Here is a 25,357-nt window from a genome sequence, read left to right as displayed (position 1 = left end):
GGCTTGCGTTGCGTCAAAAATGCTGAATATAGAACATGCTGCGATTTTCACGCAATGCACAAATGATTCGTGAAAAGCACTGCTCATCTGAACAGCCCCATTGAAGTGAATGGGTCCATATTCAGTTCGGGTGCAATGAGTTCACCTCACGCCGGGCCTTACATACCACATGTAAGCGGTTACAGAGGAAGCACAGGGTTTTTATTGCTCAAAAGTATTAAAACGTAAAAAAAATATATTTTGTGTATTTGGTATCGCTGTAAGCGTACTGACCCAGAGAATAACGTTATCATTAGTGATGAGCCAGCACCAAAGTATTCGGGTGTTCGGGTGTTCGGCCCGAACACATCGTGATATTCGTGTGCTTGACCGAGCACCCGAGTATAATGGAAGTCAATGGGAGACAACCAGGCACCCCCTGCTCTGAAGAGGGGAGTGTGCCTGGTCCGTTGGAAAAGGTCAGAAATACCACCAAAATTGATTGCGAACAGCATGGGGACGATATCTGGATGCATCTTGGACTCCCAGGTCGCTACGGGGAACCATTTTGTCCGTGTTGTACCACACTTTTACAGACTGATCAAAATACGCACAAAATCCCCCCCAAAAATTTATTTTACAGTAAAAATTGTTAGGAAATATTCTTTCCTGTATATTAAAGTGTATATAAAGTGCAAGTTCTGCAAAAAATTACAAGGAAGAGGTACTCCGAAACAGCCTGTATATCACATAAATGAGGGCCTCATTCACATTGTGGTACAATTGTTCAGGTAGTGGGACTCCTACACTCATAAAGCCTATGCACTAAGTGAAAGGGCTGCCAAAAATTACAAGGAACCGAAGCTCCAATACACCCTTTATTACACATAAAGGAGGGCATCATACACACCCTTGAAAAATTATCATTAATGGCCTGCTGGTGACCCTCAAAAACATTAGGCGCAAGGGCCTGCTGATCTGACCATCTAAAATATCAGTGGTGAGGGCCTGCTGCTGAGCTGACTCTCTAAAACATTAGGGGCGAGGGCCTGCTGGTGAGCTGACGCTCTAAAACATCATAAGCGAGTGCCTGTAGATGAGCAGACACTCTCAAACATTATATGCGAGTGCCTGCAGATGAACAGACACTCTAAATCATTATATGCGAGTGCCTGCAGATGACCAGACGCTCTAAATCATTATATGCGAGTGCCTGCAGATGAGCAGATGCTCTAAAACATTATATGCGAGTGCCTGCAGATGAGCAGACGCTGTAAAACATTATATGCGAGTGCATGCAGATGAGCAGACGCTCTAAATCATTATATGCGAGTGCCTGCAGATGAACAGACGCTCTCAAAACATTATATGCGAGTGCCTGCAGATGAGCAGACGCTCTCAAACATTATATGCGAGTACCTGCAGATGAGCAAATGCTCTAAAACATTATATGCGAGTGCCTGCAGATGAGCAGACGCTCTCAAACATTATATGCGAGTGCCTGCAGATGAGCAGACGCTCTCAAACATTATATGCGAGTGCCTGCAGATGAGCAGACGCTCTCAAACATTATATGCGAGTGCCTGCAGATCAGCAGACGCTCTCAAACATTATATTCGAGTACCTGCAGATGAGCAGACGCTCTAAATCATATATGCGAGTGCCTTCGGATGAGCAGACGCTCGAAAAGAGTATATGCGAGTGCCTGCAGATGAGCAGATGCTGTAAAACATTATATGCAAGTGCCTGCAGATGAGCAGACGCTCTCAAATATTATATGTGAGTGCCTGCAGATGATCAGATGCTCTAAAAAAGTTAGAGTTGAGGGACTGCTGTTGAACAGACCGTATAAAAATTTTTTAGTTGAGGGCCTGCTGTTGAGCAGACCCTATACAAAAATGGGAGTGGAGGGAATATATACAATCTTGATGAGGAGGAGGAGGAGGAGAAGGAGGAGCAGAAAACAAGATTCAACCATACACTTTTTTTAAGGTGGAAAAGGTGCATGGGAATAAACTACAGTAGATTGAGTACATTATTAATGATAGATTGAAAATGCCTTTATGTTCATCCTCAGCTCAGCTCTCCTCTGGTGGAGTTGAGAAATCTGGGGCAATCCAGGCCTTGTTCATTTTTATCTGAGTCAACCTGCCAGCATTGCCAGTGGACAAGCGGATACGCTTATCTGTTATGATGCCACCAGCAGCACTAAATACGCGCTCAGACAAAACGCTGGCGGCAGGGCAGGCCAGCACCTCCAAGGCGTAGAGCGCAAGTTCGTGCCTTGGGTCCAGCTTGGACACCCAGTAGTTGTAAGGCACTGAGGGATCATTTAGGACTCTGACACCGTCTGCTATGTATTCCTTCACCATCTTCCAAAACTTTTCCCTCCTTGTACCACTAGGCCTTGCTTCAGGGTGAGGTTGCTGGCGGGGTGTCATGAAAGTGTCCCAGGCCTTGGAGAGTGTTGCCCTGGCTTTGTTGGAACTGCTGTGTGTTCCCATTGTCTCCCTTCTCCGGTTGCCTAAGGAAGTACGGACTCTGCCTCCAGCGTTGTCAGATGGAAAATTCCGGAGCAATCTCTGAACAAGTACCTGAAGGGTTAAACAGAATTAGCTGTGTGATCTGTATGAAGGACAAGAGGTTGGGTGACATCATATTGAAGGGTGACTATGTATACAAGAACTGTTTCTGACATAATTCTGCATCTGTCATTGACACGTTCTCCAGACGTCTGTCTTCGGGGACACAGAAAGAAATCACGGTGCATAGAGAGAAGGATCATATTCTTTCAGTACCTTCTGGTATTGCACCATTTTACTAGTCCTCTCCGCCACAGGAATGAGAGATGAGAGTGTTCTCTTTGTAGCGGGGGTCATGAAGGGTGAACACCCAGTAATCCGTGTTATCTAAAATGCGTATAACGCGAGGGTCGCGGGAAAAGCAGCCTAACATGAATTCAGCCATGTGTGCCAGAGTACCAACAGGCAAGACGTCGATGTTGACATCAGGATGACTTCTCCATCTGCCCATCCACGCTGAACAGATGGAATTAAAGTCCCATCTGTACAACCCTCTGTAGCAGAGGCAACTGTCTCCAGATCCTCCTCCTCTTTATGGTCCAATTCGCGCTGAGAAGATGAACTGTGGGTGGTCTGGGTATCACCTTGTGTGATGTCCTCCCCTATTTCCTCGTCTGCCACATTCAGAGCATTGTCCTTAATTGTGAGCAGCGATTGTTTGAGTAGACACAGCAGTGGGATGGTTACGCTGATAATAGCGTTATTGCCACTAACCATCTGTGTGGATTCCTCATACTTTTTTAAAACCTCACAGAGGTCTGACATCAATGCCCACTCCTCGCTTGTGAATAGCGGCAGTTGACTCGAAAGGTGACGACCATGTTGCAGCTGGTATTCCACAACTGCCCTCTGCTGCTCACAAAGCCTGGCCAACATGTAGAACGTAGAGTTCCAGCGTGTGCTCACGTCGCACAACAGTCGGTAATATGGAAGCCGTGGGCATCTCTGGCCACCAGCACTTGTCCATGTGTCCGTGGTTAAGTGGTTGATGTTCTGAGACACATGCTTGTATATGGCAGGCACGGCACACCGTTAAAAATAGTGGCGGCTGGAGATTGCGTACCGAGGGACGTCCGCAGACATCAGGCTGCGGAAGGCCTCAGTGTCCACAAGCCTAAGTGACCCGCAGACCCAGATTGTGGACCCAGGCGTTCGGCCCACTTATTTGGGTGCTAGGATGCCATGTGGCGGATCATGCTGGTGGGTGGTGGTAATGTTGCTAGTGTTCATGCCCCGGCTCATTTTGGTACGGCACAGGTTGCAAACTACCACTATTTTGTTGTCTGCACTTTCCTCAAAAAAGCGCCATACTGCGGAACACCTACCCCTTGGCAAGGTTGAGTTACGCATGGGGGTGCTCGGTGTAACGGTTGCGGGCCTGTTTTGTGTTGGCCGACTTCTCCCTTTTGCAACCCCACTGCCTATTTCAGCCTGTTGCGGTGCTGCGGATCCCTCCCCCTCTGTACTGCTGTCCTCACTTGGCTTTTCACCTTCCCATATTGGGTCAGTGACCTCATCGTCAACCACCTCTTCTTCCACTTCCTCACTCTGCTCATCTTCCTGACTTGACCTAACCACAACCTCAATGATTGCCGTTCACCCCCGTCATCTTCTTGAGATTGTGAAGGCTCAAAAGGTTGGGAATCAGGGCACAATATCTCAGGTCCCTCTTCAAGCGTGTTGGGTGCGAGGGCCAAATGTAATAGTGGCGCTGGAAAGAGCTCCTCGGAATACTGGGATCACTCATTTGGGTGGGATCACTCATTTGGCAAGCCTCTCCATGGTGGGAGGAAGGATGATCTGAGTGAGGATTCGGTTGACCAGACTCTTGGCTACAGAGACTGGACTTGGTGGAAGAGAGGGTGTTGCTTAACCGACTGGAAGCATTATCTTTAGCAATCCAACTGACTACCTGTTCGCACTGGTCCTACTTAGACAGTGTTGTTGTGCGCCGCCCAGCTAAGTTGGAAATTAAGCTGGCTACGGTTTTCTTAATATTTTTGTGGTGTACTGGCAGCAGGCACAGTTTCATTGCACCCAGTGCCACAGCCGCTGTGTCCCTTAGTGCTCGCCCTCTTCATATTTAGGGTCCATTCACACATCCGCAATTTAATTCTGATTTTGGGGAACGGAATTGCGGACCCATACATTTCTATGGGCCGCACGACATGCGGCCCCGATCGGAATTACGGACCCGCACTTCCAGGTCTGCAATTCCGATCCTGAAAAAAATAGAACATGTCCTATTCTTGTCCGCAATAGCGGAACGCACATTGCCGCTGTCTGTGTTTTGCGGATCCGCGGATCCGCAAAACACACACGGATGTGTGAATGGAGCCTTATGGATTTGTTACTGGTTGTGACGCTGTTTATTTTACTGTCCACAAAAGACACAGTTTCAGATGCAGTACAGTATATGACACAGAACAGCACAGATTTTGGACACTATTTTAGCCACAGATTATTGGAATCTGCAGTACAGACACTGTTTTATGATGTTGTTTATGATTTATAACTATATTATTCCCAATATATGGTTCTAACAACCACTGTCGGTGTTCAAATGCAGAGAACTTAGATTAACGGATTAAACTGCATACGGCAAAAATGTGTTCAGATTCTGTGAAATATGTAGATTTTTTTTTTTTTTTTACTTTTTCCCAAGATAAGGCCCTGAAAAACACAGACAGTGTTCAAATGCAGAGCACTGAGATTAACAGATTAAACCGCAGATAGAAAAAATGGGTTCACATTCTGGGAAATATGTATATATTTTTTTCACTTTTTCCCAAGATAAGGCCATGAAAAACGCATGTTCAAATGCAGAGCACTGAGATTAACGGATTAAACCGCAGACAGCAAAAATGTGTTCAGATTCTGGGAAATATGTATTTCTTTTTTTTTCACTGTTTCCCAATATATGGCCTTAACAACCACTGACGGTGTTCAAATGCAAAGCACTGAGATTAACAGATTAAACCGCAGACAGCAAAAATGTGGTCAGATTCTGGGAAATATGTATATACAGTAAAGACCAAAAGTTTGGACACACCTTCTCATTCAAGAGTTTTCTTAATTTTCATGACTATCAAAACTATCAAAACTATTAATTAACACATGTGGAATTATATACATAACAAAAAAGTGTAAAACAACTTAAAATATGTAATATTCTAGGTTCTTTTGCTTTGATTACTGCTTTGCACACTCTTGGCATTCTCTTGATGAGCTTCAAGAGGTAGTCACCTGAAATGGTTTTCACTTCACAGGTGTGCCCTGTCAGGTTTAATAAATGGGATTTCTTGCCTTATAAATGGGGTTGGGACCATCAGTTGCGTTGTGGAGAAGTCAGGTGGATACACAGCTGATAGTCCTACTGAATAGACTGTTAGAATTTGTATTATGGCAAGAAAAAAGCAGCTAAGTAAATAAAAATGAGTGGCCATCATTACTTTAAGAAATGAAGGTCAGCCAGTCCGAAAAATTGGGAAAACTTTGAAAGTGTCCCCAAGTGCAGTCACAAAAACCATCAAGCGCTACAAAGAAACTGGCTCACATGCGGACCGCCCCAGGAAAGGAAGACCAAGAGTCACCTCTGCTGCGGAGGATAAGTTCATCCATACAAGTCACCAGCCTCAGAAATCGCAGGTTAACAGCAGTTCAGATTAGAGACCAGGTCAATGCCACACAGAGTTCTAGCAGCAGACACATCTCTAGAACAACTGTTAAGAGGAGACTGTGTGAATCAGGCCTTCATGGTAGAATATCTGCTAGGAAACCACTGCTAAGGACAGGCAACAAGCAGAAGAGACTTGTTTGGGCTAAAGAACACAAGGAATGGACATTAGACCAGTGGAAATCTGTGCTTTAGTTTGATGAGTCCAAATTTGAGATCTTTGGTTACAACCACCGTGTCTTTGTGCGACACAGAAAAGGTGAACGGATGGACTATACATGCCTGGTTCCCACCGTGAAGCATGGAGGAGGAGGTGTGATGGTGTGGGGGTGCTTTGCTGGTGACACTGTCGGGGATTTATTCAAAATTGAAGGCATACTGAACCAGCATGGCTACCACAGCATCTTGCAGCGGCATGCTATTCCATCCGGTTTGCGTTTAGTTGGACCATCATTTATTTTTCAACAGGGCAATGACCCCAAACACACCTCCAGGCTGTGTAAGGGCTATTTGACCATGAAGGAGAGTGATAGGGTGCTGCGCCAGATGACCTGGCCTCCACAGTCACCGGACCTGAACCCAATCCAGATGGTTTGGGGTGAGCTGGACCGCAGAGTGAAGGCAAAAGGGCCAACAAGTGCTAAGCATCTCTGGGAACTCCTTCAAGACTGTTGGAAGACCATTTCAGGTGACTACCTCTTGAAGCTCATCAAGAGAATGCCAAGAGTGTGCAAAGCAGTAATCAAAGCAAAAGGTGGCTACTTTGGCTACTTTGAAGAACCTAGAATATGACATATTTTCAGTTGTTTCACACTTTTTAGTTATGTATATAATTCCACATGTGTTAATTTTTAACTATAACTGATAGGTAAATATGGTTTGGGGAGAAAATGCAAAAAAAAAAACCCAATTCCTTCATTGCTTTTTGCTGGTAAAAATAATGTGTTAACTTCATTCTAGAGATAAGCTATTTTTTTTGTTTCCAATTCGTCACATTTTTTTTTTCTTGATTTGTGTCCAATTCAATTCTACACTAATCAAATATGCTTCAATTGGCCTGAAAATTGGTATATGACACTTTGAACTCTCCTAGATCTCAGATTTTTTTTAAATATCTTTTTATGATCACTTTTTAAAAACTATATTTACAAATTTTTGCTCTTTCTGTCCCCCTTTTAAGCTGTATAATGCAATGATATAGTTAGTAGATGCAATGACAAAGTGCATCATAGTAGAGATCATTACTACAAAGGGAACAGCGGCGATGAGTGCTTTCACCTGCCTGTTCCTTTGCCTCTCTGTAACTGTCTGCCAATTAGATGTGCTCGCAATAACCTTCACTAACAGTGGTCAGCTATTAAAATTGTGCTCATGCAGGAGTCTGAGTGGGAGAAGCAGTACTTGTTGATGACAATGACAAAGGTACTGTACTGCATGATGATGGGGACTAGTTAACGTAAAGGAGATCAGTAGTGTTGAACGAGCACCAAAGTGCTTGTGTGCTCGAGTAGAACACTTTGCGATGCTCGGGTGTTCTACCGAGCACCCGAGCACAATGGAAGTCAATGGGAGAACCCCAGGCCCCCCCGACTCTGGGGAGGGTGTCTGGACTCTAGTTCAGCTTAGGAGTCCCTGCTTTGACTCCATATATAGCTATGTCCATATATGGAGTCAGTGCTTGGGGACACCCCAGTGTATTTAAATCTAATTTAGCCTATATTTCAGAAAAGTTTCTGCCAGGATTCAAACTCACAACAGTCTGTATTAGAGGAAAGGCACTTAACCACTTAGCTACAATAGCTGCAAAATGTTACTTTACTTTACCAGCTATATAGTGTAATGGTTAAAGTTCTGGGCTGTGATTCAGAAGCTGTGAGTTTAAATCCTGTCACAAACTTTTTCAGAAATAGAGGCTAAACTTAATGCAAATATATATATATATATATATATATATATATATGTGTTTTTAGCCATAATATATTTACATATTATTATTTATTTAGAATATATAATATATTATAAAATATGTAAATATATTATGGCTAAAACATCAGTAGTAGTTTCCCACATAGTATGCATTCATATATATCAGAAGTATGATAGATATATATATATATATGTATATATATATATATATATATATATATATATATATATACACAAAATATAATAAATGACAGCACCAACCTTGGAAAATATTGGAGATTGGGTGCAAGCTCCAGTGGGAATAGCGTCCCAGGATAATATATATGAAAAACAGAGCAGCACTCCAGTAAAGTGAAAAAAGAAAAGCTGTTTATTCACCCAGTGGTGACGCAACGTTTCTGCTCCAACATGAAGCCTTTCTCAAGCCATGAGAAAGGCTTCATGTTGGAGCCGAAATGTCACGTCACCGCTGGGTGAATAAACAGCTTTTCTTTTTTTACTTTACTGGAGTGCTGCTCAGTTTTTTTGGCGAAACGACGTCGGGAGGAGGCAGCTGAGGGATCCACACGCACCTTGGGGTAGTTATTGCTATTTACTTCCACACATAGCCCTTTACTCTGCCTTATTAACGGACTTATATGTCTGGGGCTTACATCACTCTAAATATATATATTTAGTAATTCCACATATATTTTGTGCCATACATTTTTTATAATTAAAAATATAATTGAACCTCTATTTCAGAGAAAGTGTGCAACAGGATTTGAGCTCACAGCTTCTGCACCATAGCCCAGAACTTTAACCACTACACTATATAGCCTCATAGCCAGTCACTTTAAAACAAAAATATATGAGACTTCTACTGTGTAGTGGTTAAAGTTCTGAGCTGTGATGCAGAAGCTATGAGTTCAAATATTGTTACAAACTTTTTCAGAAATAGAGGCTAAACTTAATTTAAACATACAATGCCCACTAGGTTTGGTCACCGGGTAATTGAAAACACATAATGCTGAGATCAGCCCAAACAGTTAAAAAATCTAAACACTCCAAAAAATTGAACTAAACACATCCATGTATGAACAAAGAAAATCTTTATTGGATTTACATTACTTGTAACATATATAAAAACAGCAGCAAGGAAGGGGGAAACCTTCAGTGAGGAACAAAAACAGCCCTAGAGAGGGCTGAGGGGTCAACACACAAGGGCGTACAAAGTTGCAAAGAAAACCACACAAAGAGCCGACATAGAGTGATGTAAGCCCCAGACATATAAGTCCATTAATAAGGCAGAGTAAAGGGCTATGTGTGGAAGTAAATAGCAATAACTACCCCAAGGTGCGTGTGGATCCCTCAGCTGCCTCCTCTCGACGTTGTTTCGCCAGTGATTTGCTATGCAACACCTCATTGGAAGGGATTGTTCAGGCTACACCTTGTAGCAATTTATCTCATTAATCTATGTTTGGGAAGACGCTATAAAAGGAGGAGTTTTATAATTGTCTCTTGTCCCCAGAAGAAGCCAGTTTTCACTGGCGAAACGATGTCGGGAGGAGGCGGCTGAGGGATCCACACGCACCTTGGGGTAGTTATTGCTATTTACTTCCACACATAGCAATAACTACCCCAAGGTGCGTGTGGATCCCTCAGCCGCCTCCTCCCGACGTCGTTTCGCCAGTGATTTGCTATGCAACACCTCATTGGAAGGGATTGTTCAGGCTACACCTTGTAGCAATTTATCTCATTAATCTATGTTTGGGAAGAAGCTATAAAAGGAGGAGTTTTGTAATTGTCTTGTCCCCAGAAGAAGCCAGTTTTCACTGGCGAAACAACGTCGGGAGGAGGCGGCTGAGGGATCCACATGCACCTTTGGGTAGTTATTGCTATTTACTTCCACACATAGCAATAACTACCCCAAGGTGCGTGTGGATCCCTCAGCCGCCTCCTCCCGACGTCGTTTCGCCAGTGATTTGCTATGCAACACCTCATTGGAAGGGATTGTTCAGGCTACACCTTGTAGCAATTTATCTCATTAATCTATGTTTGGGAAGAAGCTATAAAAGGAGGAGTTTTGTAATTGTCTCTTGTCCCCAGAAGAAGCCAGTTTTCACTGGCGAAACGACGTCGGGAGGAGGCGGCTGAGGGATCCACACGCACCTTGGGGTAGTTATTGCTATTTACTTCCACACATAGCCCTTTACTCTGCCTTATTAACGGACTTATATGTCTGGGGCTTACATCACTCTAAATATATATATTTAGTAATTCCACATTTATTTTGTGCCATACATTTTTTACAATTACAAAAAAATATATAAAATATATAAATCTAATTTAACCTTTATAGGTTCTGAAAAAGTTTGTGACAGGATTTGAACTTACAGCTTCTGCATCATAGCCCAGAACTTTAACCATTACACTATACAGCTGCATAGCCAATAACTTAAAAAAAAATTAAAAAAAAATAATGAGACTTCTACTGTATAAGTCTTAGTAGAAGTACAGAACAGTAGAAGTCTTTTTTTTTTTAGGTTTTTTTTTTTAAAGTAACAAGCTATGCAGCTATAGCTGAGTGGTTAAGTGCCTTGCCTCTAATACAGAAGGTTGTGAGTTTGAATCATGGCAGAAACTTTTCTGAAATACAGGCTAAATTAGATTTAAATGCACCGGGGTGTCCCCAAGCACTGACTCCATATATGGACATAGCTATATACAGGGAGGCAATTGCCCCCCAGTCTGCCTTAAAAAAACATCCGCTGGGCCGTCTTTAGCAAATTATTTTTTTATATTATTTTTTTAATTCCTCATGGATGTAATTGCGGCGGCCTGCAGTAGGAGATGAACGCTTCCATTGTGAAAGCGCTCATGTTCATATTCATCTGTATTGCCGTCCTCAGAACAGCGATACAGATGGCTGTGCTGTGGGACAGGGGAGGGAGAGGCCTCTCCCTCCCCTGTTCTTCTGATAGGCCGGCTCAGACGGCGAGATGATGTCATTATCATCCCGCCACCTGAGTCGGGCAGCACACAGCGAGGGACACAGGCCGGAAGAGGCCTACATCGCATCGCTGCTGATGGAGGTAAGTATTAGTGTTTTTTGTTTTTTTTCTTTGCGGGGGGAGCTGTCACTATTGGGGGGAGCTGTCACTATGTGGGGGAGCTGGCACTATGTGGGGGGGCTGGCACTATGAGGGGAACTGGCACTATGGGGGGGAGCTGGCACTATGGGGGGAGCTGGCACTATGGGGGAGCTGGCACTATGGGGGGGAGCTGGCACTATGGGGGGCTATCACTATGGGGGGAGCTGGCATTTCTTACAGCCCCATTTTTTGGGGGTGGCATTCTGGGGGCATTTATTTCTTTCCCATTTTGGGGGGGCACTATGGGGGCATTTCTTACTGGCACATTATGGGGGGGGGGGCACCATGGGGGAGAGGAGCACTATGGATGTATCTGGGGGCTCTAATGGGGCTTTTTTTTATTATTCGCACATTATGGGGGCACTATAGGGGAGAGAGGCACTATGGGGCATCTGGTGTCACTATAGGGGCATTATTTGGGGGCACTATGGGGAAGTGGGGGCTCTAAAGGGGCCTTATTTATTGGCACATTATGGGGGCACTATGGCATCTGGTGGCACTAAGAGGGCAATTTTTACTGGCTCATTATGGGAGGCACTATCGGGGGGAGCGACACTATGGGGAATTATTTGGGGGGAGTAAAGCACTATTGGGGCATATGGTGGCACTAAGAAGGCGCATTTTTTACTGGCACATTATGGGGGAGAGGAGCACTTTAGGGACATCTGCTGGGGGAACTAAGTAGGGGCATTTTTTTTACTGGCATATTATGGGGGACACTATGGGGAAGGGGGAGAGGAGCACTATGAGGGCATTTACTGGGGCACTATATAGGGGTATTTTATACTGGCATACATTATGGGGACATTAGTTCAACTGCGGGCACTAAGCAGGGGTATTTCATGTACTGTCATATTATAAGGAGAATTATTACTACTAGGGGGTATTATGTGGAGCTTTACCACTACTGGGGGGCTATGAGGAACATGATTACTAGTATGGGCACTATAGGGGCATTATTACTACTAAGTGTGCTCTGGCAGAGAATCTTTTATTATTGGTGGGATTTTGGGGAGCACTGTTACTTTGGGGAGCACCCTGGCACAGTATCAGCTTAGCACAATTATTTTTTGGGGAACATTATCTTTATACTATTGGTGTCTGGGCGCAGTTAGTTTTTAGAGCACTGTGTGCCAATAATTGTTAAAAGGGGCACTATCTGTGTGGTAGCAGTATTTGCAGGGGGACTGTTTCTGTAGTATAGTATTGGGGGTGGCCGGAAAGGACGTTCAGAAGATGTGAAGATGATGGAAATGTGAGAAACTAATGTCTGTTTGTCAATCTCTGCAGAGACGGGAGATGGCTGAAAAATCATCATGGCTGTCTGGTCTGAATGGAGAAGATGAGGAAAGAGAACGTCTACAACAAAGGTGACATCACTGGATGTAAGAGGTATGCGGCGCTATGTAGGAGAGGAGATGCTCTGGCTCCTCCCCCTACCATTTGCAGAAGGAGGATTCAGAGCTGGGTGAGGACGGCCAAAGGGGGCAGCAGGCCTCGGGCAGGTGGCAGATGGTGGGGGGAACCAAAAGCCTTGAGCAGGATCTGGGGAGGGAGGAGAGCGGAGGAGCTTACTGGCTGTAGCCTGCTGTTTATTGCATAATGTAAAGCAGGCAATGCAGCCAGGACAGGCCCTCCCCTCTCCGTATGATGTGTAGAGACAGGCCTTAACAATAGAATTTCAGCTGTACAGTGTTTGTTGGGAGTGGCCTATTATATGTAGGAAGGGCTTTTAATAATGGGCAAGGCAAAAAAATTTCCACTTGACTGGATTTGCCCCCCAGGACTAAGGCTGCCAGCCCTCCCCTGGCTATATATGGAGTCAGAGCAGGGACTCCTAAGCAGTGTTCCCTGTAAGCTGCGCGGGCGCGCCGCCGCGCAGCTTCCTTTATGCCTCCGCTCAGCACCTCTGCTGGCCCGCTCACTGCTGCTGCCCGGACTTTATGTAAGGGGCTCGGGGCCTCTCTGTGCAAATTATTTTTATAACGCCTACAGTGCGATTGGCCGGCTGCGCTACCGGCCCAGTGCGCACATTAAGTAACCCATACCCTCTCCGGTGCTGCGCCACCAGCTGTGACAGTGCGAGACTCGGCACTGAGGTCACAGGTCTCGCAGGATCACGCGGGATGACTGAATGGCGCGGCGCCGGAGAGGGTATGACGGGATTGTTCTGACAGATGAGTGGAGCAGAGAAGGTATTTTTATTTATTTATGTATGCACACACACCGGCTTCATAGGGAGGGGGGGGCACGCCGCACTTGAATTCAGAAAAGGGAGCCCACGCCGGCCATATGAGGGCAGGCCCACTGGCAGCAAATCCTTCATTATCATGGAATATATACAGAGATGGAGAGAGGGGCAAAATAATGAAATATATACAGAGAGGGGCAAAATAATGAAATATATACAGAGAGGTGCAGTGTAGGGACACCGTGTAGGGGTTATACTGTTTATTGTACAGCATGGCACAGGGGTTATATTGTCATTTGCTGTACAGTATACTGTACATTATAATCCCTGTACCATGCCGTACAATATACAGTATAGTTCATACACCGTGCCGTACAATATACAGTATAGTTCATACACAGTGCCGTACAATATACAGTATAGTTCATACACAGTGCCGTAATTCATACACAGTGCCGTACAATATACAGTATAGTTCATACACTATGCCGTACAATATACAGTATAGCTCATACACTATGCCGTACAATATACAGTATAGTTCAGATACCATGCCGTACAATATACAGTATACCACCTACACTGGGGGATTATTGTGTATATTGTACGGCATGGTGTATGAATTATAATGTATATTATACGTCATGGTGTATGGATTATATTGTGCAGCACGATGTATGAACTATACTGTTCACTATCATGATTAAGGACCAGCATGTAAATGTCCGAAATGCATAGATTTGACTGCCCTGCGTATGTGGAAGTTTTAATACCGCTGTGAATAAAGTATTCCCTGCTATCAAGAGCTGGATTTTCTCTCTTTTCTTCATGAACTATACTGTATATTGTACGGCATGGTGTATGGATTATAACGTACATCGTACAGCATGGTGTAGGGATTATAACGTACATCGTACAGCATGGTGTAGGGATTATAATGTACATCGTACAGCATGGTGTAGGGATTATAATGTACATCATATTGCATGGTTTTGGGGTTATATTGTATATTGTACAGCATGGTGCATGAACTATACTGTATATTGTACGGCACTGTGTATGAACTATACTATATATTGTACGGCATGGTGCAGCGGTTACACTGTATTGTACGGCATGGTGCAGAGGTTACACTGTATGCTCTTTGATGTGACACTTATCTTAGGTTTTCCTAGCGCCCACCTTTGATGGTGCTGTGCCCAGCTCTGAGCCGACCCCGCTCAGCAGCTGCCAAGGCTTAGAGGGAACACTGCTCCTAAGCCATGGACTCACACTGAGGGATTCCCCACTGTACAGAGATCTTCTGCATAGAAATAAAGGCAAAATTAGATTTAAATACGCTGACTCGAGCATCGTGCTTGAGCACACGGTGTGTTTGGCCGAATTCCAGGATGTGCCGAGCATAATGATGCTCGCTCAACACTAGAGACCACGAGAAGAAGGACATTCTTGTTGCACTAGCTGGCAGACACTTCTGGTTTCCCACAGTAACTGGTGATGTGCTGAAATAGAGCCATGATGCCTACGTTTGTGTTTGAACCCCTACGGCTTCTTTTCAGCCTACATATCTTGCACATACCAATGTGTTTGTCTTCCACCACTGTGGAGAAAACCTGCCAGATGGGAGATAGTCAAACACTCTGCATAGAGCTAGTGGCAGCCAAGATACTGTGGGCAGGTTAAAATAGAAGCCCTGGCAGCTTTACAGGAGGTTCTGGCCATACGTTACCTCTGTTTTTCACTTCTGCGGCCACCACCCCCACCTCTGATCTCACCAGCTACCAAGTCCTGTCCAACAGACAACCATCGTCATTATCACCATCCATGCCACTTTTATCAGATTTTGATATGTAATTGTGAGCTCCTTGCATCCCCTGTATTCCCTTCTTTGTATTTGCCCCGAGTGCCACTGTCACTACCACTGCCCTCAACCAATGTGGCTACAAGTGCCACCACTATATAAAACAGTTATGAATGGGGTCCTCCACCTCGTCTGAACCTTTACTTCGTGGCAGTCCAAACATTGACAATTCTTACACAACTCATCAACAGGAAGACTATCTTGACTATCTTCCGTAGTCGTGGTGGAGTTTTGTTGCCTCTTCTTAGGAAAAATGAAGGTGCCTCACTAGGAAGGGGCAGAGAAGTTGCTGAAAGGCTTTTCTGTAGTTGCGTTGTCTATGGTCACTGGTTTAGAACAACTCTCAGTACCTGTTTCTTCCAAAATCTTAGCAGACAAATTTACTATGAGTGATTTTTCTTTCATATTTGGAGAGACTAAGACATCTCTGCTACAGGGCTTTGCCCAAATGAAGAGAGTTGGTGATCGCAAACACAGGGTTCCTCCACAATTTTCTCCTGAAGATAAAGTATGACTCTCTACAAGAAACATCAGACTTAAAGCTTCCTCCTACAGATTGGCACCTTGTTTCAATGGCTATTTTGAAGTAATTAAACCTGGTGGCCTACAAGTTACACCTCCCTGCTTCTTTGCAGATTCCTAATGCCTTCCATGTATCGCTTCTTAAGCTGGTAGAACTTAATTGGTACTCTGAACGTCCTCCTCCAACTGCCTCTCCAGCCAGCTCTGAATGATCTGGATATGAAGAAGGTTAGAGGCAAAACTTTCCTCTTGGTGGGCTGGAAGGGCTTTTGCCCTGAGGAGAAGTCTTTGGAACCTCTTGAGAATATTGATGCTCAGATCTTTCTAATGATCAAGTCCTAAGAAGAGTGGGTACTGTTACACTGGTGTACTCTGCTCCCCGCTACCCCATTTTTCTTGGCAGACACAGGCATGTACACATTAATAGCTAATGCTGATGATCTCTGTCTCTTATCAGTGGAGGTGTGATATTCTATCTGACTACCGGTGCACCGAGCTTCTGCCTGACAACCTACTCTTACTCCAAGCCGCCTGCCCTGAACTTAATAATAATATTAATAATAATTAATATTCTTAATAATCTTGACGTTAACAAAGTGTTGAATTTCTCAGCCCTTGTGACGGCCCTTGTCCAGTGGCGAGCAATACACTTCTAGGCCACACCCACTGGTGATGTGACAGCGTCATTAGCAGCAGGATGCAATGCTCTTTCTCCCCACAGCTGGTGTGTGCTTGAGGAGACTAGCAGGGGGCTGATTGTTTAGCTGATCTATTCCTGTTGTGCTAGTGTTCTGACTAATGGAGTACCAAGTCATGACCTATCAGGTTGTGATCCTGGGACTCAGTGCTCTACATAAAATCCTTCCTGGCCTTATACCAGTACCAGTGATAGCCATTGACTCCATAGCTGTGCTCCTGGTTCTGGGTGTGTTTGCATTGCTTCTATTATTGACCTTGGCTTGCCTTTGACCACTCTCTGTCTTGTGTCTTGGTACTGTATTTCTCTTTTTGTTCCGAATTTCAGGAAACATTCGATTCTCACCAAAGGCGAAATTCCTCGCGCTTCGTGGTAACGAATCAATTCTTTTTCTAAAATGGCTGCTGCACGTGTGAAGACATGGAGAAAGGAACTCTTGGAAGGCGGGATCACCCATAATGCCATGCAATTCAGCCAATCAGCAGCCAGCCTGCCCTGTGATATCACTGCCCTATAAATAGCGGCAGCCATCTTATATTCTGCCTTTTACCAGTGTACTTAGTGCAGAGAGCGAGGTCTGGTGTTGAGTGAAAGTAGAAAAAAATTAGGGCCTAATTGCCGTTCAGCTGTGCAGTTATATATTCTAAAGCCCTGTCTGCCGTGTATTAGTGGCAAAAGAAAAAGGTATACGCCGTTCAGCATTGCACTTATATGTAGAAAAGGCTTGTGTAGCGTAAAAGTGGAAAAAAAATAAGGGCTGATTTGCCGTTCAGTGGTGCAGTTATATGTGGTGAAGCCTTTTTGTGGTATGGACCGAATTATGTAGTGGTGAAATTTTTTATGTAAAACAGGCTTTTTGGGGGAAAATTGATGGGTGATTGTAGACTTCCTTTTGCTGTATGGACCGAATTAAGTCGTCGTGGGTCCTGCAGTAAACATAATGAAGACGCTGATGACAACACACTAACAGACTTTGCCTTTACCATATATTCACAATTAAATTAAGCAGCTTCAGTAAGTTGAAAACATTCATGTGTTTTTATCTGCTCCATCTGCATTCGATCTCCACAGCACACAAGACATGACAGGAGAGCCTTTGGAGTCCAAGTCCAGTGTCATAAGATCAGGAGTTTCATCAGAATTGTGCGTAACATTCTTGCTCCCTGTGCAAAGACATAACAAAAGGACTCTGTAGGCAAAAGACAAAAATACATTTGTTGTCCAGTGTTGCACTTATATGTTGAAAAGCCTTGTGTAGTGTAAAAGTTTAAAACATTAAGGGCCTACTTGCCGTTCAGCGGTGCAGTTATATGTGGTAAAGCCCCTTTTGTGGTGAAATTTTTTATGTGATACAAGCTTTTTTCGGGAAAATTTATGGGTGATTGTACACCTCCTTTTGCGGTATGGATCGACTTAGTGGTGAAATTCTTTATGCGACACTGGCTTTTTGGGGGAAAATGTATGGGTGACTGTATACCTGTCACGGACGGTGTACAGGAAACAAGACAATGCAACATGCATATATGACTCACTGGATCCAAAGCTAAGGAACCAAAAGGGAGACCCCTGCACAAGACCTGGCACTTTCCCTGGCTGCTCAGCCTATGCAAAAATCCCAAAGGTGGATGGTTGCATATCCACGTACCTCGACTATATAACACCTGAACACCCTACAATAGTGAGGGGACACGACCACCGGCTCCCTACACCAGACACGGAGGGAGTCAGGGTCACCTGGGATCCAGCAAACAGAAAATAACAGATAAATGTACAGCACTTAACTTAGTAGCAGACTGGGAAATAGGATCAGCATGCACACACACTCCAGGAAGAAGTATAAGCCGCCCAGTAAAGCATTATGGGGAGGAATTTAAAGGGAAGCAATCAGTCCAACTACATGACAGCTGAGAGAGGCTAACGAGATGAGGAACTGAACACCACAACAAAGAAAACTCAAGGAGGAGGTTCTGAAAGGCTTCTGTCAGAGCTTCTCAGCTGTCTGGTTGTGACAGTACCCCTCCCTCTACGAGTGGACTCCATACACTCAGAGCCCACCTTCTCAGGATGGGACCTATGGAAAGCCCTGATGAGACGAGAGGCCTTAATGTCCGTCACTGGGACCCACATCCTCTCCTCAGGACCATAACCCTCCCAATGAACAAGGTACTGAAGAGAACCGCGGACAAGACAAGAATCCACAATCCTAGAGACCTGAAATTCAAGATTCCCATCAACCATAATCGGAGGAGGAGGCAAAGGCGAGGGTACAATGGGTTGAACATAAGGTTTCAATAAGGACTTATGAAAAACATTATGGATCTTCCAAGTCTGTGGAAGATCAAGACGGTAGGCAACAGGATTGATGACAGACAGGATTTTGTAAGGCCCAATAAACCTAGGACCCAACTTCCAGGAGGGAACCTTCAATTTGATATTCTTGGTAGACAACCACACCAGATCACCAACATTCAGGTCCGGACCAAGCACACGTCTCTTATCTGCCACACGCTTATATCTCTCATTCATGCTCTTTAGATTATCCTGAATCTTTTGCCAAATAGATGACAAAGACGATGAGAATCTGTCCTCATCAGGTAAACCAGAAGACCCCTCTCCCGAGAAAGTCCCAAACTGCGGATGAAACCCATATGCACCAAAAAATGGTGACTTATCAGAGTACTCTTGACGACGGTTATTTAAAGCAAACTCAGCAAGGGACAAAAAAGAACACCAATCCTCTTGATTCTCCGCCACAAAACAGCGCAGATATGTCTCCAGATTCTGATTGACGCGCTCTGTCTGGCCATTCGACTGCGGGTGGAAAGCAGAAGAGAATGACAACCGAACCCCCAAGCGAGAACAGAAAGCCTTCCAGAATCTGGAAACAAACTGCGTGCCCCTATCAGAGACTATGTCTGAAGGAATACCGTGCAATTTGACAATGTGATCAATAAATGCCTGCGCCAGCGTCTTAGCATTGGGCAAACCAGGAAAAGAGATGAAATGCACCATTTTGCTAAAACGGTCCACCACCACCAGAATCACAGTCTTCCCCGAGGAACGAGGCAGGTCCGTTATGAAGTCCATGGACAGATGTGTCCAAGGACGGGAAGGAATGGGTAAGGGAAGGAGAGGACCTGATGGCCGTGAATGAGGGACTTTGGCACGAGCGCAAGTCTCGCAGGCTGCCACAAAACCCTCAACCGACTTACGAAGCGCAGGCCACCAGAATCTCCGAGCGATGAGATCCAGTGTGGCTCTTGCCCCCGGGTGCCCAGCAAGGACCGTATCGTGGTGTTCCTTAAAAATCTTGTGTCTTAAAGCGAGAGGCACAAACAACCTCCCAGGAGGACAAAGATCAGGAGCCTCTGACTGGGCTGCCTGCACCTCTGCCTCCAATTCAGAAAAAAGAGCAGAGACCACCACACTTTCAGCCGAAATGGGACCCGGGTCTTCAAAATTCCCGCCTCCCGGAAAACCACGTGACAGGGCATCTGCCTTCACATTCTTAACTCCAGGGCGGAACGTGACAACAAAATTAAACCTAGAAAAGAACAAAGACCATCTGGCCTGTCTCGGGTTCAGACGCTTGGCTGACTCCAAGTAGGCCAGATTTTTATGGTCAGCAAATACGGTAATAGGGTGTCTGGCTCCCTCTAGCCAATGGCGCCATTCCTCAAAAGCCAACTTGATGGCCAACAATTCCCTATCTCCCACATCGTAATTTCTCTCTGCGGAGGAGAGTTTTTTCGAGAAAAAGGCACACGGTCGCCATTTGGCAGGAGAGAAACCCTGAGACAAGACCGCCCCACACCCACCTCAGAAGCATCAACCTCAAATATGAAGGGTAAAGAAATATCAGGTTGCACCAAGATGGGAGCGGAAGCAAAACTCTCCTTGATATTAGAAAAAGCCTTACGCGCCTCTACTGACCAAGAAGAAAAATCTACCCCCTTTCTGGTCATATCAGTGAGTGGTTTAACAATAGAGGAATAATTCAAAATAAACTTCCTGTAATAATTGGCAAAGCCCAAAAAACGCATCAGCGCCTTCTGATTCTCAGGAAGCTCCCATTCAAGCACAGCGCGGACCTTCTCGGGGTCCATGCGAAAACCAGAAGCGGAGAGAAGAAACCCCAGAAATTGAATTTCTGTAACCGCAAACACACATTTTTCCAGTTTCGCATATAATTTATTCTCCCGCAGGATGAGCAAGTCCTGACGTAAATGTTCCTTATGAGTCTTGAAATCAGGAGAAAAAATCAAAATGTCATCCAAATACACTAATACAAATTTTCCCATCAAATGATAAAAAATGCTGTTCACGAAATGCTGAAAAACGGCTGGGGCATTCATCAAACCAAAAGGCATAACCAAATTCTCAAAATGGCCCTCAGGGGTATTGAAGGCCGTCTTCCATTCGTCTCCTTCTCTGACCCTGACCAGGTTGTATGCCCCTCTTAGATCTAATTTGGAAAAGACTTTAGCCCCAACAACCTGGATAAACAGGTCCGGGATCAGAGGAAGCGGATAAGGGTCACGAATAGTGATACTTGTTCAGCTCCCTGAAATCCAGACAAGGTCTTAAAGAACCATCTTTTTTCTTAACAAAGAAAAAAGCAGCGGCAACAGGTGACTTCGAGGATCGTATGTGTCCTTTTATCAGACTCTCAGAGATATAAGCACGCATAGCGATCCTCTCAGGTTGGGAAAGATTGTATAAACGAGATTTAGGCAGCTTGGCGCCTGGGATAAGATTAATAGGGCAATCGTACTCCCTGTGCGGGGGCAAATCCTGAACTCCACTCTCAGAGAAGACATCCGAAAATTCAGAGAGAAAAGATGGTACAGTCTTAGTAGCAACCTCAGAAACAGATGTCGTGAGGCAATTCTCTCTGCAAAAGTCACTCCAACCATTTATGCCATTTGCCTCGCTTGCCAATCAATGGTAGGGTTATGTTTAGTGAGCCAGGGTAGCCCCAACACTAGAGGAGTAGGCAAACCGCCAAGGACGAAACATGACACATCCTCAACATGAGCATCACTCACAATTAAACGGATATTGTGAACTATGCCCTTTAATGATTTCTGAGAAAGTGGAGCGGAATCAATAGCAAAAACAGGAATATCCTTTCCCAAAGTGCGCACCTGGAAACCATGAGTTATTGCAAATTGATTATCAATGAGATTGACAGCTGCTCCACTATCCACAAAAATCTCACAAAAAATGCTCTTGCTCTCTAGCGCCACCCTAGCAGGCAGGACAAAACGGGAACTACAAGCAAACGGAAAACCTTCAATTTCCGCCTCAACCCTGCCAATAGTAACAGACGGAACATTTTTAAAAGATTTTTTCCTGTTTGTTTCTTTATTACTCCCAGAAAACTGCCTGAATCTCCTAGAGGGACAAACATTTGCCAAATGATTTCTACCTCCACAACAAAAACAAACCCTCCCATGCGAGCTGAATCTTCTATTGTCAGAAGCAATCAACCCCAGCTGCATGGGCTCCTGCTCAGAAGGGGCTGACAGCGACCGAGAACCCTGCGCACAGAATGAGACCGCTGCACTGTCCTGGGACTGAGTATGACAGGAAGGAGATATCTCTCCTCTCTCTCTAAGACGCCTGTCAATACAAACGGCCTGAGACATAGCAGAGTCCAAGGAAATAGGCCTCTCATGAAAGGCAAATGCATCTTTCAATCCCTCTGAAAGACCATGGCAAAATTGACTTAGGAGTGCAGCATCATTCCAACCAGTATCAGCTGCCCATCTCCGAAATTCTGAGCAGTATATCTCTGCGGATTGTTTACCCTGGCATAATAGACGTAGTCTAGACTCAGCCAGAGCAACACGATCCGGATCATCATATATCTGACCCAGGGCTAAAAAGAATTCATCCACTGAACGGAGAGGCCGTGCCCCCTCCGGCAGCGAAAAAGGCCCAAGACTGAGCGTTACCCCTGAGCAGCGATATAATGATCCCCACCCTCCGTTCCTCATCACCAGAGGAATGGGGAAGAAGGCGAAAAGGGAGTTTGCAAGCCTCTCTAAAACGCACAAAATTCTCACTACCCCCGGAGAACGTATCCGGGAGCGAGATCTTAGGCTCAGAACAAACTCCATGAACGCAAGCTGAACCGGTCACTTGAAACTGAGAAAAAGTCTTACGGAGATCAGCTACCTCCAATGAAAGACCCTGGAAGCGTTCAGCCAAAAGTGAAACCGGATCCATGCTTGAGACGGTTTTGGCGGCTTATAATGTCACGGACGGTGTACAGAAAACAAGATAATGCAACATGCATATATGACTCACTGGATCCAAAGCTAAGGAACCAAAAGGGAGACCCCTGCACAAGACCTGGCACTTTCCCTGGCTGCTCACCCTATGCAAAAATCCCAAAGGTGGATGGTTGCATATCCACGTACCTCGACTATATAACACCTGAACACCCTACAATAGTGAGGGGACACGACCACCAGCTCCCTACACCACACACGGAGGGAGTCAGGGTCACCTGGGATCCAGCAAACAGAAAATGACAGATAAATGTACAGCACTTAACTTAGTAGCAGACTGGGAAATAGGATCAGCATGCACACACACTCCAGGAAGAAGTATAAGCCGCCCAGTAATGCATTATGGGGAGGAATTTAAAGGGAAGCAATCAGTCCAACTACATGACAGCTGAGAGAGGCTAACGAGATGAGGAACTGAACACCACAACAAAGAAAACTCAAGGAGGAGGTTCTGAAAGGCTTCTGTCAGAGCTTCTCAGCTGTCTGGTTGTGACAATACCTCCTTTTGCGATATGGACCGACTTAGTGGTGAAATTCTTTATGTGACAGTGGCTTTTTTGGGGAAAATGTATAGGTGATTGTACACCTCCTTTTGCAGTATGGACCGACTTACTTAGTGGTGAAATTCTTTATGCGACACTAGATTTTTTTCGGAAAATGTATGGGTGATTGTACACCTCCTTTTGCGGTATGGACCGACTTAGTGGTGAAATTCTTTATGCGACATTAGCTTTTTGGGGGAAAATGTATGGCTGATTGTACACCTCCTATTGCAGTATGGACCGACTTATTTAGTAGTGAAATTCTTTGTGACACTGGCTTTTTTCGGAAAATTTATGTGTGATTGTACACCTCCTTTTGCGGTAAGGGCCGAATGACGTAGTGGTGAAATTTGTTATGTGAAACTTTTTTTTTGGGGGGGGGGAATTGATGGGTGACTGTACACCTCCTTTTGCTGAATTACGCAGTGGTGAAATTTTTTATTTCAAAGCAAACTCCACCGCTCTGTATCTCTTCTGAAGTAAATGTCTCCAACTATGTCCCTCGCGCGATTTACACCAAATACATTATTTCCATGTAGAGATCCAAGAATTACGTTGGAGGCATGTAGTGTATGCAAGCCATGTGCGACCCCTCTCATCACTCTCACGCTGATCTGCATCTGGTTAGACTGGGCGAATGGAGTCACACAGGGGAGGAACTGCCCTGTGTCCTTCAGCAAGAAATCAAATCCTGGATTTCTCCGCGACAACTGAAAATCGAGCAGAACCAGAACCAGCAGGTGGTGGCATACTTGGAGTGCACCCTGCCAGCCGTCATTGAAGATCTGCTGGACTACTGGACAGCCAAACTGGATTTCAAGAAATCAAATCCTGGATTTCTCCGCGACAACTGAAAATCGAGCAGAACCAGAACCAGCAGGTGGTGGCATACTTGGAGTGCACCCTGCCAGCCGTCATTGAAGATCTGCTGGACTACTGGACAGCCAAACTGGATTTTTGGCCGCAACTGGCTAAGTTTGTATTGGAAAAGCTGTCCTGCACAGCCAGTAATGTGGCATCAGAGCGGGTGTTTAGTGTGGCGGGGGCCATAGTTACCCCAAGGAGAACCCGCCTGTCCACCCTAAATGTTGAGAGACTGACCTTTGTCAAGATGAATCAGGCATGGATCAGCCAGGATTTCCACCCACCAATGCCTGATACATCGGACTAGATCATCCATTGTGCCATGTTAACACTTTTACTAAAGAGACCGGTTATTTCTCGCTACCTGACTCAGCTACTATTCTGATGCTGCCACCTGCCTGATGCCATACATCTGATGCCAAGTGTTCCTTCTTTCAAACACCATCTTCAGCTGGTACTGGTATTGCCACCCACCTCCACACTATGTTACCTTGCCACTCTGTGGCCTCCTGATGCTGCTGCCTCCTCCACACTATGTCACCTTGCCACTCTGTGGCCTCCTGATGCTGCTGCCACCTCCACACTATGTCACCTTGCCCCTCTGTGGTGTCCTGATGCTGCTGCTGCTGCCTCAACACTATGTCACCTTGCCACTCTGTTGACTCCTCATGCTGCTTCTGCCACTTCCACACTGTCACCTTGAACTCTGTGGTCTCCTGATGCTGCTGCTACCTCCACAATATGTCACCTTGCCACTCTGTGGCCTCCTGATGCTTCCGCCACCTCCACACTATGTCACCTTGCCACTCTGTGGTCTCCTGATGCTGCCGCCACCTCCACACTATGTCACCTTTCCACTCTGTGGCCTCCTCATGCTGCTGCCACCTCCACATTCTGTCATTGTACCACTCTGTGGCATCCTGATGCTGCGGCCACCTCCACACTGTCATTGTGCCACTCTGTGGCCTTCTCCTGATGCTGCTGCTGCCTTCCCCACACTCTGTGGCCTCCTCATGCTTCTTCCACCTCAACACTATGTCATAGGGCCACTCTGTGGACTTCTCATGCTGTCCTCACCCTCCCC

This window comes from Bufo gargarizans, chromosome 6 (genome assembly GCF_014858855.1).
Source record: "Bufo gargarizans isolate SCDJY-AF-19 chromosome 6, ASM1485885v1, whole genome shotgun sequence".
Classification (NCBI taxonomy): Eukaryota; Metazoa; Chordata; class Amphibia; order Anura; family Bufonidae; genus Bufo; species Bufo gargarizans.
The sequence above is the reverse complement of the archived record's forward strand: the minus strand, read 5'-3'. Positions refer to the sequence as shown.